The sequence below is a fragment of the Hyalella azteca genome, unplaced genomic scaffold (assembly GCF_000764305.2).
Source record: "Hyalella azteca isolate HAZT.00-mixed unplaced genomic scaffold, Hazt_2.0.2 contig5230, whole genome shotgun sequence".
Lineage (NCBI taxonomy): Eukaryota > Metazoa > Arthropoda > Malacostraca > Amphipoda > Hyalellidae > Hyalella > Hyalella azteca.
The window spans coordinates 1-13,760 of NW_025935425.1; the positions used below are offsets into that span (position 1 = coordinate 1).

Below are 13,760 nucleotides of genomic sequence, written 5' to 3' on the forward strand. Positions count from 1 at the left end.
ACCTTCAGTCCGGAGGACCAAGGAATCACTTGAAGGAGGCCCACAACGAGACCATCACTCGCCCGATATTGGAAGAATGCACCAGTATCGTTATGCGATGCCCCGATCCTATACGACTGGCGATATATAGCTGAGGCCCTCATCATTAAGGAGAGGACTCCAGCTATCAACCTTCAAACCACCGGCTTCGTTAGAACTTTGAGATTGTTTTCCGAGTAGTTTTTTGCGCCTGTAAAATCTTCCTGTAGTATCACATTATCGAAATTATAGCATTATTTGAATGGTATCCAATTTACTTGATTTCGTTCATATGTCAACCCAAATTTTGTTACTCTATGCGTCTTTAACTTGAAAATGAATGTTGTACATTCGAAACGTCGTTCAATATTAAAAATATCGATCGGTAATTTGATTTTCAATCTTCCAACACCTACGAAGAATTTAGTACGACCTATTGAAAAAACTAACAAGAAGCTAATAAATAAAACTAATTCTCTGGTCTTTAACAAAACTTGCTTAAGAGAAGAAATTCTGCCAGCCTATACCAATATATATATATATATATAAGTATATATATATATATATGATGCAATTTGGTTTTCAATGTTTCCTGTAACTTGAAAATGAATGTTGTTACATTCGAAACGTCGTTAATAAAGTGATATTACTCCCTTGAACCTGCATTTTGATCGACTAATGTCATCTGAAGAATATTGTTCGACCCTGAAAATTTAAATTGACGAATTCTCTGGCCATTAACCACCCGTGTTGAAACAAGCTTATTCTGCCTTCTGATACTAACTTCTAAACTCATGACCCGGCAGCGAGAGACCAAATGATAACTCTGAGACACAGAGCTGAATTAACTCCGATAAAAGTCGCAGTAACCAAAAGTGAATTCAAGAAAATGAAATTTGAAAACAGGGAAATCTATTTCGAACTGTCTCAAAGCATTTCAATCGAGCAAATTCATCTCAAGATTCACGATGAATTCGTCTGGCTCCGTGACACCAAGGGCAACAACGTCAAACCCCGAACTATACGCAGCAACGGACACTTCAAAAGAGCAGGAATTCTTCAGGAGTCTGGTGTAGTCAGGAAATTTTGCTTCAAAGAAGGTTGTAGACTTCTTCATTATCTTGACTGCATTGGAGTACTTGGAGTAACAACTGCGACATTGAGCAGCCGTTTATCCTGCCAACTGAGACAAGCTCGCAATCAAACCAGGTCTCCAAGTATTACAATCGAGCAACTTCATCTCACGATCCGCAATGAATTAAACTGGCTCCGTGACAACCTTGACAACAACGTCAAACCCCGAACAATATGCAGCAACGGTCACTTCAAACGAGCGGGAGTTCTTCAAGAATCTGGTGTAATCAATAAATTTTGCTTCAAAGAAGGTTGTAGACTTCTTCATTATTTTGACTGCATTGGAGTAATTGGGGTAACTACTTCGACTTTGAGCAACCGTTTATCCTGCCACCTGAGACAAGCTCGCAACCAGACCAGGTCTCAAAGCATCACAATCGAGCAACTTCATCTCAAGATCCGCGATGAAATCAATTGGCCCCGTGACACTCTCGACAAAGTCAATCTCAACGAGACTGTCACTTGCACTGCGCTAGAGGAACCCACCAGCATCGTCATTTTGCGGTGGCCCGACATAATCCGACCGACGATAGCTGAAGCCCTTTTCTGCGGATTGGACTCCATCTATCCATCTCATAACTACCTGATTTTTTAAGCTTTGAGATTGTTTTGGAATTATTTTCATGGTTCCAAATTTTCGTGTTGTATCCTATTTACTTGTATCATGTACTTGTACATGATACAAGTAAATAGGATACAACACGAAAATTTGGAACCATGAAAATAATTCCAAAAATTATTATTTTTTTTTTTACCGATAGACATTTTTAATATTGAACGACGTTTCGAATGTACAACATTCATTTTCAAGTTAAAGACGCATAGAGTAACAAAATTTGGGTTGACATATGAACGAAATCAAGTAAATTGGATACCATTCAAATAACGCTAAAATTTCGTTAATGTGATACTACAGGAAGATTTTACAGGCGCAAAAAACTACTCGGAAAACAATCTCAAAAAGAAGAAATTCTGCCAACCTATACTAATATATATATATTGGTATATATATATATACTATATATATATATATATATATACCAATACCAGCCTATATATATATAAGTATATATTAGTACGGTTAGGCAGAAGTTCTTCATTTATACAGGTTTGATTGAAGACCAGGCGTACTTTTTATTAACAATTTTTCTTATTTTTTTCGATAAGCCGTACGAAATTTCTTGCTGGTGCTTGGAGATCAAAAAACTGATTACCAAATGAAATTTTACTGGAATGCGACATTCCAAATATATCAATATTCACTATCAAGCAAGTGAAGAGTTATTACAACGATTACAATTGAAATTCGGACATGACACCATAAGTTCATACAGAAAGTATCATAGATACGGTTTAAAATCGAAAATCGAATTAATCCGAGAATAATTTCAACGTCCTGATGAATCCGGCGGTTTGCAAATTGATAGCAGGAGACTCGTCTTTGATGATGAGAGCCTCCGCTATCGACCGTCTCGTAGTGTCGGGGCACCGCATGACGATGCTGGTGCAGGCCTCCAACGTGGCACGGGTGATATATGGTCTCGTTGTGGGCCTCCCGCATATGATTCTTTAGTCCTCCAGCTTGCAGATGGCATGTGAGTCTGCGGCTCAATGTCGTGCTGGTCAAACCGATGTAATTTACATTTTGGAGAAGTCTACAACCTTCTTTCAAGCAGGAAAATTTGTAAATGGCATTGGTTTCTTGCAGCGGTCCGGACATTTTACATGGATTGTTTTTCATGATTATATTTTTGATCTTTTTGTTTCTGTAGTAAATCAAAAATTGTATTCGGTCAGTTACTGTTGTGCAGCTGATGTTATTTAGACCAATTTTTTTAGTAGTATCCTATTTACTTGATTTTGCACTTATGTCGACCCAAATTCCATAACTCAATGCGCCTTTTAACTTGATAATGAATGATAGAAACATTCGAAACGTCGTTAAAGAAATAAAAATGTCCTTCGGTAATCTGATTTTCGATTTACCCGTGCAAACGAAAAATCTTGTTCGATCTATTGAAAAAAAACTAATGAGAAAATTGTCAATAAAACATATAAATACATACATGAATGTTCAGTATATGTGATTATTATGTTGGTAGAGGAGAGGAAAGCATGGTCAGGCATAATGATGAATGAGACTTAGTTGACCTTCCTTATTAATATTCGAGTCTGTTAAGTAGAGTGGTATTACCAGCATCGTTTATGGAAAGTCCAGCCGCTCCAGCGTGGATTGAAGAATTGACATATGTATATAAGATATTCAACAAAATATTGAAGTTGATCAGGAAATTAGAAATGCATGTCCTCTTAGTAAAATCTCTCATTAGTCACTACGACTGTCACTGGTCTAGGAGAATTATTAGAACAGAAAGTAAAAGGAAAAGATAATTTGTGGTGTAGTTTAAGATGAAAGCAGCCTAAGAGGGGAAAAGTAAAGATCAAGAGAAATCTATTGCTTCTATCAGCGTATTCAAAATCATTATTAACTTGCCAGTCGCCCACATGATACAATTGGATATAAAAATGTTCTCTTTCAATATTATTTTGTCAATATTTGCAAAATTGGAACTGATTAGGAGGCTACGAGGCTGGATTGATCTCAAATATATGAACAACCGGTCCACCACTCTGAAATAAGGAACTTATAGCAGTTGCTGCAGTGTCCTAATGAGCATAAAAATTATATCAGTACTCACTACAGTAAGTGACAGAGAGCGCATTTTCTTGTGCATAAATCAATTGAAGTTCTTCTTTCCATGGAGCAAGGAAGATAAAGTCCTGTATTAAGGACCTGAGACCAAGACCTGGGTCATGTTACATATTTTTGCAAAGTACAATCTTCAACCATAATCTAAATCGCGACACGTTTTAAAGTATTCTTAAAATCGACGAAAACGTGATGTCTCGGACGGACGGACGGATATGACGAGTACAATATAGCGCCTTTTTTCCATAAATGAGAAAATACGCTAAAAATTATGATACGGAAAGAATATCATTGAAATTCTAAAATCAAAGACAACAGAACACTGAACTTGATGATTAATTATACAAACTTCGTTTCAAATTACCATGACCTCCGTTATTAGACCACTAAGGGTCGCGACTAGTAACGGTTGCGAACCCCACTAGGAGCTGTACTATATTTGATCAACCATATTAGCTACCGTACAGATGAATTTTCATTTGTCCAACTCACACAGAAAAGACATTATAATTACATTGCAAGGTTATTTAAACTCTCACATCTTATACGCTTAAAACAAAATGCAACGGCACCAACCAGCAACCACAATCTGCATCCATCCACGTACTTCACTACTTGCCTACCATCTCCGGAGTCGGGGCGGCGCAAGCAGTGTTCAAATACTTAACCCGTTCCAAAAATAGGCATGTGCTTCCATTTCAGTATATTTTTTATTAAAGAATATTGATACTACATCACCAACACATAAATCTTTGAATATTCAGCAGCTGAGTAAACTATTTATGATGCACATGATAGTATATATGTGGTCGAACAATATCACTTGTAAATTTTTTAGATGAGGTAAGTACTGCCGTGCCATAAATGGGTACCTGAATACTCCATGTGATCATGTACCCAAATTTTACTCCTCCACTTGAATCAAATGAATATTTCTGTCTCCTGCCTCAGAACGAAAACAGATTAGCTGGATTCCATAAAGACATCCTATTTTCTTATACAAGACATTTACATATTTGATAAGTGTGTACAAGGCTTGAAATTTTTAGACTAGATTTCTTCACGTTCACGAGCTTATTTTAGGATTCAAATAAAATCACACTTTTTCTTCGAGTGATGCAAAGAGATAATAAATTGGCTATTTATTTATAACGAAGTATGAGATTTAGGTTTTCATGTCAGTTTCTGGAGTCTTGGTTCATAGTCATTTCGCTATATTTTACTCATTGATTAATTTCATCAATTTTTCTCATATAAATTATAGTATAAAACCATGATATTTAGATTTTTAGTTTATTAATAATTGGAACGCTATGTCGGTTGAATGCAAATGAATGGTTCTCTGCAATCACCCAAAAACATCAATATAACATACAATTATAAGGCCTAGTCTGCCATTGTACCGACGCATAAAAAATGAGCTGAATATATAAGGGATCAATTTGAATTTTATTTACAGGGATTGGGCATGCTCGTACGCAAACGCCTCGGAGGCTTCTGCCGGGACCTTCTGTCCAGGGCTTGATTTGCTGCACCTGGGCAGCATGCAAGCTCGGTACACTTGGCCAAGCAAACTCTTACCATACCCTCAGACGGCTAGTTGGCATGGATGCTCTGACTAGTCACTGATCGCGGTCAGGTGGCCAAGCAGACCCAGAATAATTTTAACGCGAGCATAGCAACTTTGGGGCGGAGGCTAATGCATACCTTGAATTTTGTTAGGGTAATAGTACTAAGAACTTTATACTCGTTAAATGCAATCTTTGATTCTACATAATTTTACTTACTATCAAACGTTGAACTCATGAATTTTCTAACGTTTTTAATGCAAGGAATAAATAAAAGTACCACTTGTGCATGTTATTATTGATGAGTCAACAGTTCGTTAGTGAAGAGAAGCGAGTGTAATGGGGGCACTAGCCTATTTGTAGTCACCAGGTGTCAACATGATAGAGCATTTAATAAATTACTGTGCTTCAATTGGTTAACATCATCGCGCAAAAATTATGTATTAATAATTTATTTGTAGCCCATTTATAATATTTTTGAAGTTTTACAATACATACTAGCGGGTGAAGTATGTATTGATATACTAGCTTCTTGATTACTGAAATTTTGGAATCTTGTTCTCACAAATAATGTCATTCCCGTAATCCATAATCTCGTCAATAACAATAAAGCTTCTGTAATCAAATTAAATAAAGATCCTTGCAAATCATATCTTACTTAGAAGAATGAACTCCCATTTTACTATGTATTAATCAGAACACAAGTTCTGATTAATGGCAAGAAGTCAGTATCGAGCTCTGTAGACTCATCTAAATAACTCATTCTGTTTGTGCTTAAGTTTGCGTGATAAATTTATTTCTATGCATGTACGGATATTATAATAATATATACTCAATCAATCACATTGCAAACGACACGCTACTAACTCTGCGGAGTTTAGTGTGAGAATTTGATTTACACAAAATTCGTCAAACCCAAACAAATATTTCGTAATTAGACTTCCGATTAGAGCTGTAGTTATAAAAATGTATTTAGTTGTAAATTTAAAATTATTTAAAAATATTTACTTGAATGCAAATTATACTGCGCTTAATCTCTAGCGTAGAATATTCCAATACCTATGTCACCTTTAAAATCTTCGTTCATCGCATGAAAACGAAATATTTGTGAAAATAACAATCAATCTTAGTCTACAAGCTGAAATATTATGTGTTTTACATAAATTATTAATAGTTATACTAACTGACTGCAAGTTATACTAATTGATTCGCTACAGTGCGGCTGGAAAGTTTTTTTTCCATAATTAGGTAGTTGAGAATGTGCATTGTAAAGCCTAACAATAAAACCTCAGATATTCTGACGACCTCACAACGTCATAGATACCTCGTCAAACTGATATGAATTTGTATGATATTTAGTACAGATTAGGATGCTTCTGCGTGCTTGTGATTGATGATTACTGCTGGGAGCAAACATGAGGTAGTTCAAGTAGCCACTGGAGTGTGAGAAATTCCTTATTTCTCAACGACAATTTGTATATATGCTAAGTTTTTTTATGAGATCTTTTGTTATGCGTTATGGTCTGTATATTACATGCGAAGATCAGTATTTAGACCTTAGCCTCAAGTCTTTATCTCAAATTTCTAGAGCATTAAAACCTTCTACTGTTCTTGCTATTTTTCCCGTCCAACTTCCCACCCCTTAAACTGATTTCAACTATTTTCCTTCAATTATTCTTCCTTAAAAAAGTGATCACCACACTGGGCATGTAAACCTCAGGTTCGTAGTGTTTTCAGTGCAAAAGTGAAATTTTGATCATTTACTTAAACTATAATTTGTTAAATAGGGCATTTTTCGCAAGATTTATAATATAAATTTAGTTCTTTCCAGTGTACCTTAATCTGATCCTGATACTGGCCGGCTTAGCTTTATTTGTACGTCAGGCATTCGTCACCACTTTCTTTCATCGAGTGACCAACCAGCCATCTTCACCTTCACGTTCACCATATACTGAAGATTGCACTTATGGATTCGGTTCTCATTGACTAAATATTTTCGCCATTACTATGAAGCTAAATCATTCGAACTCAAACTCAAAATTTTGTTTGATAAATTAAAATAAAAGCTTCCTAGATTATTTCTTTAATTAACTACCTGTTTATTGCGTGAAACCTCACAGGAGTTCGATCTCTAATGTAACCATATCACTGAGTGGTCTATGTAACCGAGCGATTTTGCATGGTAATGCTACTTTGAAATTTTACAGTTAGGTTGAACCGAGTTGGTTAGCAAGTTTGGAACTTTATTTGTTAGCGATCTAGAATATATTGTGAATGATATCAATTCTGGGAAATGTATAATATTTAGATTAATAGCAAATACTATTTTCGCATTGAGCAATTCGAGCCGTATAGGATGAAGGTATTTGAATATAGGATTCAAATACCTATTCAAGATATTTGAATAAGATGAAGATTGTAGAGCTAACACTGGAGGATAACAGGCTGTAGTTTTAGATGCAATCTAATTTATCTGTGTAAACCCTTTAAAGATTAAGTTTCTGAAAAATGAACAAATAGTAGAATAACCACTAAATTTTCATGATCTAACCTAATACTTAATACATAGCACTGGGTACATAACCGTTCTTTGAACAGCTGAACGCTGGATCACGTTGTTTCCCACGAGAAATGTTGCTGGTCCATCAGAGAAGTAGTAGTCCAGGGGCCATACTTTCAAAATTCGCTAAGTGAACGTAAGTACTTACGCTCTGTTTTCTTGTCTATGATTGGTGGATTTTGCTTGAAAGGCTGTCAATGATTGGCTGATGAACTTACGATCTCTTAACTTTTTTTGAAAGTATAGGCCCTGTACGTCTTTTGCATGCGAGGCGCAGTTGTGGATGTCGGTGCCGTCAGGCCAGGTGAAGTTCTGGTAGGGCGGGGAGTCGTGGCAGGAGGCGCTCAGCCAGGCAAACTTTTCGTTGCCATTTAACGTGCCATTGTCTGTTGAAAGTGGAGCGGTCAGTAATGACGTACTCAATGAACAACAAAGACGCAATGATGATTAAAAGCTATTATAAAATATGAAGTTAGAAAATTTGACTTATTGATGAAATATCAATTAAAATTGAATATTGTTTTAAAAACGCGGTTGCGGAAGTGATATTCCGATTTATTGACTTCTTTGGCGGTAGACACTAATAATTTGGCCCTCTTCCTATAATTACATGAGAAACTTGCACTCAAATAATTCGAGAAAAGTCAGAATTGCAGATGAGTCTCAAATATTCTCATTTATTTTTTGCAATACATATCCGCGTATAGACTTGATAACGATTGCGTCTTGCGGAGTCCTGGACAAAGTGAAATTTGAGAAGCTCCGCAATCGTTATGAGTTTGTAATGTAAGTATTAATGTGAGATGACGTGCCTTATGAATTGGGATGGCAACAACATAAATTATGTAAGAAAACTGAAAAAAATTATTCTGAAAACAATCACAAGTTTACTCGCGAAAGATTCCTCAGAAATGAAAAGACAAAATTTATATAGGGACCTAGAAGATGGTATCAAAGCGTTCAATATACGTTATTTCCCGAAGTTAATTCATTATTTTACAAAATCACACAGAACAAGCAAATCTCACCCTTGACGAGTTGCACTGCCTTGTCTCTGACTTGCTTGGTCTTGATGACGAGAGGCTCGCCGCCTTCAGCCCTGCAGAGCTGCCACTGGTTCGCCAGAGACCCGTTGGCTGTTCGGTTCTTGGTGAGGAACACGTCTCCGACGACCGTATCTGTGGTTGATTGAAATTTTCCTAAATATCTCATGCTTCAATGCAATTAAACATAAATAAATTAAAATCAATCAACTACGGTTAATTGGTCACTTGCTCTCCTAAACGTTGTTTCCAACCAGTTGAGATTTTCAACATGGCCCTCATATAATAATTATTCACTCTCTTCGCAGTGTGTGGCATCAATAAACACTCGTCGGGAGACCTTTGTCAGTTGTTGATATCAAGGCATTAAAATAAATGTACCTGTAAATAAAGAGATAACGTTAACAGTCTTGTCAATACTAATGCCGATAACAAAAATGTTGGAACGGTGCAAGGTGCCGGTGGAACCTTGCATCCCGGCGGGACCTTGCATACTGGTGAAACCAACCATCTCGATGGAACCTTGCATCCTGCGTAATCTTGCATCCTGTGGGACCATGCATCTTGTGGTACATTGAATCCTGATAGAATCTTGCATCCTGTGGAACTTTGCCTCCCGGTGGAACATAGCATCCCAGTTGAACTTTGCATCCAAATTGAACATTGCATCCCGGTGGAACTTTACATACCGGTGGAACGGTATGTAAGGTTCAACCCTTGAATCCCGATGCCCTGAATTCCGGTGGAACATTGAATCCCGGCCGGTGTAACCTGGCATCCCGGTAGAACCTTGCAGCCAAGTGAAACCTTGTATCCCAGTGCAAATTTGAATCCCGATGGAACCTTGCATCCCAATGGAACCTTGCATGCCAGTGAAACCATCCATCCCGGTGGAACCATCCATCCTGGTGGAACCTTGCAGCATCCTGTGGGACCTTGCATCCCGTTGGAACCTCGCATCCTGTTGAACCTTGCACCTGGGTGGAATCCTGATGGAACTTTACATTCTGGTGGAACCTTGCATCCCGGTAGAACCTTTCATCCTGGTGGAACCTTGCATCCTGGTGGAACCTTGCATCCTGTGGAACCTTGCACCTGGTGGAATCCTGGTGGAACCTTAAATTCTGTTGGAACCGTGCATCTCGGCGACCCCACGACATTTGCAGTTCCCGGGCACCTGCAACCCGGCTTCCTTCTTGTTCTCCTTCCTATCGTTTTTAAGTTTATAAAATTGTTTAGTAAATTACTTTCGTTTAATTTTCGTCCCGAGACAAGGCCCGGTAACGTTGATGCGGTTTTGGTGAACTCAATACTTGAATCAACGTCTGGACCGATATTGGGAAAGCTTCTCTGAATTACGGTTGAAGGAGTTGTCTTAAATTCTTTGGCAATCGCGTTTTTTATTTGGCTGAATTAGTTCGAAAACGAGCTGATGCTTGGGCAGCAACCGACACAAGATTCAATAATTAAAGTTCAGCCAGCAACCACCACTGCAATAGACGGATCGTATAATGCAACAGACGAATCGTGCAGTCCAACAGACGAATCATTAATGTAACAGACGAATCGTGTACTGCAACGGACGAATCGTGTGATGCAACTGGCGAATCATTAATGCAACAGACGAATCATATAATGCAACAGACGTATCATATAATGCAACAGACGAATCATTAATGTAACAGACGAATCGTATAATGCAACACACGAATCGTATAATGCAACACACGAATCGTATAATGCAACAGACGAATCATATAATGCAACAGACGAATCATTAATGCAACAGACGAATCATATAATGCAACAGACAAATCATATAATGCAACAGACGAATCATGTAATTCAACAGACGAATCATTAATGCAGCAGACGAATGATAAAATAATTAAGTTCCGCGGTCGTATGTTTGTATAGTTGAACTGGCATGTGTTGATGACATTTTCATTCGATGCAGCAGTGACTAGGCTTTGGGTTCAACTTTGAACACAAATGCACGCCACTCAATTCAACTTTGAACAAGAATGCTAGTCAATTAAGTCAGACTTCTATATTGAGATATATGAAACGTATATGTCTGTGTGAGCTACTGGACCAGGTTTATCATCCGTACAACTTTTGACGAGCAATGCATGAAAGTGGTACTTGGGGCTCTAATTGGAATACTTTCATAAGAATTTCCACTTCTTAATCGGAGAAAAGAAATACGGAATAAGAAAACGAAATGCGAGAGTACGCGGCGATTGGGAATTTAAGTGTAGTAGTTGGCTATTTCCGTTGAAGCGGCCGTAGATATTCTAATCTGTACTGAGTAAAAGTATGCTTAGAAAGTGTTTTGTAATGATGTAAAATGTTATCGTTATTTTATGACACGTGTTCATTATTAACTTAGATCCTGGAGACTTCTTACTTCCTCTATAGGGTAGATAACATTAGTTATCTTCCCCATAGCCGAAATCTCAGACAACGACGCTCCTGGGCCCCATTAGCTCTAATTATAAATTAATGCTTATTATACTAATATGTTGGACAACAAATTGCATTCTCTGAATTTTCATTCATGTTAATTTATATTAATATTAGTTGCACGAGAGAGTAGGTACTAATATATCACTCTGTAAAATAAATTATAACAGATAACTAATTGACCGCTGTATGTCGTTAGCAGCAGTAAATCTTGCTTCGGACTTAAGCTGTGTTAATTAAACTCATTGCTTTGATCCCACGACCCAGACGACCGAATTAACGTCGACCAAACAACCAACCATTGTTCGTACAATCGGGAACTAATCTAAAAGCTAAATGCCTAATCCATCGACAAAATAGTCAATCAAAACTTGGGAACAAAATTGTATTAAAATGTATTAAAACAGGACTCAGGTCTGTTGCTTGAACAGAGGGGTGGACACTTTTCAATAATTTTAAATACGTATCTGAATGTATTTGGCATACTGAGAGTAGACAGAAGCGCTTACTCGCATCCATTTCAACGTATCCTAAATATTTCTTACCGCACCGGTACGTGGAGCATAACTCTGAGACAGGTAAGTTCACTGATATAATAGACTATTTAATAGTAATGTGACAGATAGGTAATTCTACTGATATGATCTAATATTCAACAGAAATTTTGAGTGGCGTGAGTGCATCGAAAATTCAGCTAACTATATATGTAGCCTGACATTCCAAGGTGTTGGGCGTCGCCCCCTGCTGAGACCCCGGTGAGCTATGGGTATCTTAGTTACCATTGACTTTTATGCCTTGACTCCCATTCTGTGGTGGTAATGTACAATTGTTGGAGACCTTCTATATGTAAAAGAATATATAAAGGTTTGGGAACGGTGACACACAGGTGGAAATCTAGAATTATCAGAGAATGTTGAAATGGTGAAAGTTGAAATTTATGAGAATGGGCAAATATATGAGAGTGAACTAATGAGCGAGACAAAGAATTATGTAAAAATGAAACTTAAAAGGGGAAAAATTTCATCTACTCCATAAGCGATGATTATTATCTTGAGCAAAAGTGTATTTTTGAAACGTCATAATAACTTCTACAGTACGATCAGACCAATCAGATGATTAGTTAACGTGATTGATCACGCGTATCTACAGTGCATTAGTTGAATAATATGAATGATGAGCTGCACCCGAACGACATCCTCAGGTGTAGTCTATCGCCCGCACGATATCCTCGAGTTTAACCTATTCTTCACGTTCAAGACCGATGTGTCCAACAAATTATCCTTCAAGTCAATTGGTGAGAGCGCATCGACAGCTCATAAGTTGATAAGATTAAATATATATCGAAAGCTGAACGATTAATTAAGATTAAATATATATCGAAAGCTGAACAGTTGTTAAGATTAAGAACAATTAAATCGAATTATATCAAGACTTACCACCGTACGTGACGCCGACAGTGGTACAGAGAAGACACCCGATCATTTCGTTCAGATCGTACAGCTGGCCTTCGAACTCACACATTTCTGAAATCGAACAAATTAATGATTCGTTAAGTAACATTTTAAAGTATGCAAAATTTTAAAAATTCTTGATGGACATTAAATATACACTAAACAATATTACCTGGTAATCCTTATTTGGAGGTTTTACTCAACGAGAGTCAGTTTGCTGATCTTTTCAATCGATTTAGTTAAGAACTTTCAGTTGAACTAGGAACTGAACTAAGGCTGAATACTACTGCCCTACAATAGAGTAGTAATTATTAAGGAGCCCGTTGTATGGTAAGACCTTGTTTGTAGCCCAGTAAGCAACCCAACTCATCTTTAAAAGTTAAGTGAAAAGCAAATCGAATATTTAAAAAAATGCGTTGGATGTCTAGCTAGAAACTTATTAATAGAATAATGGAAACAAAACAGAATATTTAATTATATTATCTTACGCAGGATGCGTCCGTAGAGCTGACACACGTTGATGACGTCGGCGTACTGAGCGCTGGGGAACGTCGTCCCAGGCGCAACCAGCGACCCGTTCGCCAGCACGCAGCCTCGAAGTGGGGAACATAGACACGTTAGTATTCCTAAAAAATTATATTGATTACTTCCACGTATAAATGCACAAATCAGTAGATAAATAACCCCGTCAACGATATTCAACCAAACAATAATAAAGCACCTCACCAGCTTCGATGTTCACTGCACTCACCATCACCTTGGTTGAAGAGCTTGCAGTGAGATTCTTCTGTTCCTGAATCCGCTGGAAGA

At 37.5% G+C, this 13,760-nt stretch overlaps 1 long non-coding RNA gene across 1 annotated transcript; it reads right to left on the reverse strand.

Moving 5' to 3' along the window:
- Positions 1-9,090: 9,090 nt before the first annotated feature.
- On the reverse strand, positions 9,091-13,520 carry LOC125177841. The gene is made up of 3 exons (XR_007156681.1): positions 13,439-13,520; positions 12,936-13,022; positions 9,091-9,168 (listed from the first exon to the last, which is right to left on the reverse strand). It is a non-coding gene; the product is annotated as an uncharacterized LOC125177841 (long non-coding RNA).
- Positions 13,521-13,760: the final 240 nt, after the last annotated feature.